This window comes from Nicotiana sylvestris, chromosome 6 (genome assembly GCF_000393655.2).
Source record: "Nicotiana sylvestris chromosome 6, ASM39365v2, whole genome shotgun sequence".
In the NCBI taxonomy this organism is placed as follows: Eukaryota; Viridiplantae; Streptophyta; class Magnoliopsida; order Solanales; family Solanaceae; genus Nicotiana; species Nicotiana sylvestris.
The window spans coordinates 45569813-45576749 of NC_091062.1; positions in this window are offsets into that span (position 1 = coordinate 45569813).

Here is a 6937-nt window from a genome sequence, read left to right on the forward strand (position 1 = left end):
GAATTATGGGCTTGGAAATTATGGGTTAGGTCTGAAAATTAAGCTTTAGAATGGGTTGTTTGAGCCCAAATTTTATTCTTTCTCCGTGAACGACACTAAAATACGACCTCATTTACTAATTAATCCTATTTAAGTAAAAATAACCATTAAGATAAGACTAATCATTAACAAACCTATTTTTTGGTATTTATCAAATATCATATTAATATAAAAATAAGGTACTATTTTTTACATTTTTTATTCTTACAAAAGGTATATAAACTAAAAGCAACTAAAAAGAAGAAATATTTTAATAATGTTTATTTTTTTTTTATAAAATAAAGTAAAAGAGTCAAAACTAATTGAAATATCGATGTTAGTCCTAAACTAAATATTTACATGCTAAAATATATAAAATCTTGGGAGGGTCAAAAATCACATGTCTACAGTTGAGTCCTTCTAGAAGTTATCCCAGTGCTCGGGGCTCCCTTCGATCCCTACCGCCGCTCGCAGGGAGAGGTTGCTTTGAGTGTGGAGATTTGGGTCATCTCAAGAGGCATTGTCCCCGCCTTTCGGGAGGTTCAGCTCAGCAGAGGAGTCAACCTACGACTTCAGCACCCATTACTTCACCACATGTGCAGCCAGCTCTGGGTGGAGCTCAGTCAGCTAGGGGTCGCCCTAGAGGAGGAGGCCGATCAGGCGGAGGCCGGGCCTAATTCTATGCACTCCCTACCAGACCAGATGTTGTTGCTTCAGACACAATGATCACAAGTATTGTCTCAGTATGTCACAAAGATGCTTCTATATTATTTGACCCTGGTTACACCTATTCATATGTATCATCGTATTTCACTCATTATCTGGATATGCCCCGTGAGTCATAGCTTCATTTGTTCATGTATCTACACCGGCGGGCAATACTATTATTATGGACCATGTGTACACGTCGTGTGTAGTGAGTATTGGGGGATTTGAGACTAGAGTTGATCGATTGCTGCTTAGTATGGTAGATTTTGACGTGATATTGGGTTAAAATTAGTTGTCTCTATATCATGCTATTTTGGATTGTCACGCTAAGACCGTTCACGATTCTGGGGTTGCCACGGATTGAGTGGCGAGGTTCTCTAGACTATGTTCCTAGTAGAGTGATTTCATATTTGAAGGCCTAGCAGATTGCTAGGAAGGGTTGTTTATCTTATTTGGCCTTTGTGATGGATGTTGGTGCGGATACCCCTATTATTGATTCAGTTCCGGTGGTGAGATATTATCGGGATGTGTTTTATGCAGACATGTCGGGCATGCCGCCCGACAAGGATATTGACTTTGGTATTGACTTAGTGCCGGGAACTCAGCCCATTTCTATTCCTCTGTACCGTATGGCACCGACTGAGTTTAAGGAGTTGAAGGAGCAGCTTTAGGAACTCCTTGACAAGGGGTTTATTAGGCCTAGTGTGTCTTTTTAGGGTGCACCAGTTTTGTTTGTAAAGAAGCAGGATGGTACTATGAGAATGTGCATTTATTACAAGCAGTTGAACAAAGTCACAATTAAGAATAAGTATCCTTTTCCGCGTATTGATGATCTGTTTGACTTGCTTCAGGGAAAGAGGGTGTTCTCCTAAGATTTATTTGAGGTCTGGGTATCACCAGTTGAAGATTCAGGACTAGGATATTCTTAAGACACCATTCACCACCCGGTATGATCTTTATGAGTTCCTTATGATGTCTTTTGGGCTGACCAACGCCCCAGCAGCGTTCATGCATCTGATGAACAGTGTGTTTCAGCCTTATCTCGACTCATTTGTTATAGTGTTCATTGATGATATCCTGGTGTACTCTCGTAGCTAGGAGGAGCATGCCCAGCATTTGAGGGTTGTGTTGCAGCAGTTGAGGGAGGAGAAACTTTATCCCAAGTTCTCCAAGTGTGAGTTTTGGCTTAGTTTAGTGGCATTGTTAGGGCATGTGGTGTCCTGTGAGGGTATTCAGGTGGATCCGAAGAAGATAGAGACATTTTAGAGTAGGTCCAAACCGTCCTCTGCTACAGAGATTTGGAGTTTTCTTAGTTTGGCCAGTTATTATCATCGCTTCGTGCAAGGATTATCATCTATTGCATCGCCCTTGACCAAATTGACCCAAAAAGGTTATACTTTCAGGTGGTCAGATGAGTGTGAGGAGAGCTTTCAAAAGCTCAAGACTGCCTTGACCAGATCTTCAACTCTAGTTTTACCTTCAGCTTCTAGTTCTTATACAGTGTATTATGATGCTTCTCGAATCAATATCGGGTGTGTTTTAATGCAGGAGGGTAGAGTATTTGCTTATGCTTCGCGCCAGTTGAAGCCTCATGAGAAGAACTACTCTGTTTGGCTGCCATCGTTCATGCATTTAAGATTTGGAGGCACTTTCTCTATAGTGTGTCTTGTGTGGTATTTACAGATCATCAGAGCCTTCAGCACCTGTTCAAACTGAAGGATCTAAATTTGAGGTAGCGGAGATGGTTGGAGCTGTTAAAGGACTATGATATTACTATTCTGTATCATTTGGGGAAGGCCAATGTGGTGGCCGATGCCATAAGTAGGAAGGCAGTGAGTATGGGTAGTCTTGCATTAATTCCTATTGGTGAGAGACCTCTTGCAGTTAATGTTCAGGCCTTGGCCAACAAGTTCATGAGATTAGATATTTTGGAGCCCAGTCGGGTTCTAGCTTGTATGGTTTCTCGGTCTTCTTTATTTGATTGCATCAGAGAGCGCCAGTATGATGATCCTTATTTGCTTGTCCTCAAGGACAAGGTTCAGCATGGTGATGCCAGATATGTGACTGTTGGAGATGATGGGATGTTAAGGATGCATGGCCAGATATGTGTGCCCAATATGGATGGGCTACGTGAGTTGATTCTTGATTAGGCCCACAGTTCGCGGTATTCCATTCATTCGGGTGCCGCAAAAATGTACCAGGACCCGAGCAGCACTATTGGTGGAGGAGAATAAAGAAAGATATGGTGGGGTTTGTATCTCGTTGTCTTAACTGTCAGTGGGTAAAATATGAGCATTAGAGACCGGGTGGATTGCTTCAGAGGATAGAGATTCCAGAGTGGAAACGAAAGCGGATCACCATAGATTTTGTAGTTGGGCTCCCACGGACTTCGAGGAAGTTCAATGCTATTTGGGTGATTGTGGATTTACTAACCAAGTCTGTGCACTTTATTCCAATTGGTACTACTTATTCTTCAGATTGGTTGGTTGAGATTTACATCCGAGAGATTGTTCGCCTTCATGATGTGCCAATGTCCATCATTTCAGATTGGGGAACGCTTTTTACATCGTTGTTTTGGAGAGTCGTGTAGTGAGAATTGGGAACCCAGATTGAGTTGAGTACAACATTTCACCCTTAGACGGACGGACAGTCCGAGCGCACTATTCAGATATTGGAGGACATGTTACATGCTTGTGTCATTGATTTTAGGGGTTCATGGGACTACTTTTTGTCACTCGTAGAGTTTGCTTACAACAACAGTAATCAGTTGAGCATTCAGATGGCTCCATATGAGGCTTTGTATGGGAGGCGGTGTAGATCTCTAGTGAGTTATTTTAAGCCGGGTGAGGCTAGGCTATTTGGTACTGACTTAGTTCAAGATGATTTGAATAAGTTTAAATTGATTCTGGCGCATGGTGTAGTCTAGATAAAAGAGTTATACCGACAGGAAGGTTCGTGATGTTTCTTACATGGTTGGGGAGAAGGTTTTGCTAAAGTTTTCACCCATGAAGGGTGTTATGATGTTTGAGAAGAAGGGAAAGTTGAACCCTCAGTTTATTGGGCCTTTTGAGGTACTTCAAAGGATCAGGGAGGTGGCTTACAAGCCTGCCTTTCCACCTAGTTTGTCGAGTTTGCAGACAGTATTTCATGTTTCTATGCTCCTGAAGTATGTCGATGATCCATCTATTGTTTTGGATTTCAGCACGATTAAGTTGGATGGTGATTTGACTTATGATGTGGAGATGGTGGCCATTTTGGATTAGCATGTTCAGAAGTTGAGGTCAAAGGATATTGTATGCAGCGAAATCAGGGGACTTAATTTCTAACTATCAAGCTATTTCGGAAGAATGCCTCGAGACCCCGAAGACGTGGAGCTGCGACCGAGTCCCCTCCATCGGGGCTCGTCGGGGCCCGACTCAAAGGAGACGAAGGGAGAAGCCAGAGCAGAAGGGGAAATTCCCAAAGCACGCGGCTTAGTCTGACAGAGCCGGCCTATCCGGAGCTTCTGTCGAAGCGTCACATCTAGCCGTCCCATCTCCATACTTTACAATTAATGCATGTTGTACTATAACCAGGTTCCCCTCCTATATAAAGGGAACCCACACTACTTTGTAAAGGGCTGATGTTGCTCCGAGTACTCCATACAATATAATAATATAGATTCATTCTCCCTTTGTTCGGCCTTGGATGTGTTGAGCTCTCTCGTTGCTGCTTTGATGGCATCGGCGTGTGTCTTTATGGAGGAATCTGCCGGTATGGTAAGAAAGTTTATGGGTTCGGGCGCTACATTATGATGCCACGTCATGGTTCCTTTAGAGAGTGTTTCCCCGAACCTCTTCAATAAGACGGACTCGATCCCATTATCTTGTGGGTCATTGCCTTTTTCCGCGCACATGTAGGCGGTGATGTGTTCGTTGAGATCTGAGGTCCCGTTGTACTTAGGGAGTTCTGGAGTTCTGGACTTCCTTAAAATGGGTTCTAGGGCCGCTTCCTCGTGGAACGGCCATTGTACGAACTTCCACGAACCTGATTCGATCCTTTTGAAGTGATCCCCAAACATCTTTGTTATTGCAGGGTCGGCTATTGATCCGTTATTGCTTGATCTCTTGGGTACTTGCTCGGCAGGGGGAGTTGTTTTCGATGTCGTTGTGCTAGGAGTCTTCGGATGGCTTTAAAACCGAGCGATGGCCAACTGTTATGCCTGGAAATTTTCAAAAATAACATGAAGACTAACTTCCTGTTCTTCCGGGAGGGGGGTCTTTTGGGCGTCCTGTTGGTCGCCAAGTTGTATGCTTCCATTGGTGCGCGAGGTCTCGTCGACCTGTTGTGCGTCTTGTGAATCCGCGTCCGCTAGAATCGGTCTGAGCATGTCATTGGGATTCTATGGTTGCGTTCCGGCGGCGGGAATAGCCACGCCATTTTCCCATGGTTTTGCGGGTTATCGTTCTCGAATCGGTTTACCGAGCCAGAAATTTTGACCTGAAATCAAAGATCTCGGATAAGCAAAAGTGTGAAAGATAACTTACGTTTTTGTAATTAAACCAGCAAGAAAATAATCACTATTAATTTTAGCCCCACGGTGGGCACCAAACTATTTATCGTGAAAATAGTAACAAAAATTAAATTAATAAATGGGATTCTAAAAATACGTGATCTATTTTTATGCAAGTTGTTAGAGTAGATGATGCTAAGAATATGAAGTTTAACGATAAAATACAAGCTAAAACAGGGCAGTAATGAAACCGAGGGGCTTGCTCCCCTGGCTTCAGACTGGTCGATAGAGGACCTCGATGTCGATATCGTGGCTCGATCTCGAGCTATTGGTGGTAGTCGGGAGTGGTATAACAATTGAGATGTGATCAAGCAAGGCTCTTTATGTCCAATATCAAGCAATAAGTGAAAAACAAGCGAGAAAGTAGTAAAAACTAATAGTGGCCTCGAGCTAATAAGTTAGAGAGAAGAAAGAGAGAGAGATATTATTGATATTGTATGGAGTACTTGGAGCAACATCAGCCCTTTTACAAAGTAGTGTGGGTTTTAGTACAACATGCAATAATTGTAAAGTATGGAGATGGGACGGCTAGACGTGACAATTCGACAGAGGCTCCGGATAAGCCTGCTCTGTCAGACTGAGCCGCGTGCTTTGGTAATTTCCCCTTCTGCTCTGGCCTCGCCCTTCATCTTCTTTGAGTTGAGCCCTGACGAGCCTCGAGGGAGGGGACTCGATCGCAGCTCCACGTCCTCGGGGTCACGAGGCATTCTTCTGAAATGGCTTGATAGCTAGAAATTAAGTCCCCTGATTTCGCCGCATACAGATAGTCTTCGTGTTTCCCAAAGCGAAGCGATGGGAAATGATTCTGACTCTTGACTCCACGAGCTTCTTACGATGACATCATAACGATGATGCAACCTGTGGCGCGAGCTTTTATGGCAACCGGGGTGTCCCATGGACTTGTGTATTTTGACATTATTCAATGTACTGCCGATTCCCGTTCTCCAAGGTGAATGTACCGCCGTCGATTCGATTCTTCAAGAACGCAGTAATTGCATCCACCGGTCAATCTTCTAAAGCCTCGATGGCCGTGTCGTTACCCCTTATAAATGGGGGTGCCTTGGCATTGTTTTTTCTATCCCAGTACTTTCGTTGGCTCATTTGCCCCTTATAAATGGGGGTGCCTTGAACATTTTATTTAGGGCTCATGGCCTCAAGGACGTTCGGCAGGGCTCCCGTAGGCTGTGTTGTGGCCTTTTGCCGAAGCTTCCCTTTGTCAAGCACAACCATGCCATCCTGTTGCCGTCGTGGTTGATGTTATGTCTGTTGTTGTTGTTATTATTGTTTGCCCGAGATAACGACATATGGGGGTCGACTTTCCTTGCTCGCTAAAAGCTCTTCGAATTATGTATCGCTGATCAAAAGGGGGCTCGAATTATACAGCGTTTCTCACCTTCATACCCCGGCTCGACGTGGTGCTCTACCCCGAGCTGGTAGCTTGCACGGCTAGATGTTCCATGTTGATACCCAATTTTTCCCTGTATATTTTTCATATATACAAAATACTTTTAAAATAACATATGTGCTCATATATAAGCATGCCCAAGTGTTTTAGTATTTTTCCCAACTTTTAAAAGATTTTTAAAACCAATTTATTGTCCATTTTACCAGTACAAAATCAATAATTACTCCGAAAATCATCGATTTTGGTGAATAATT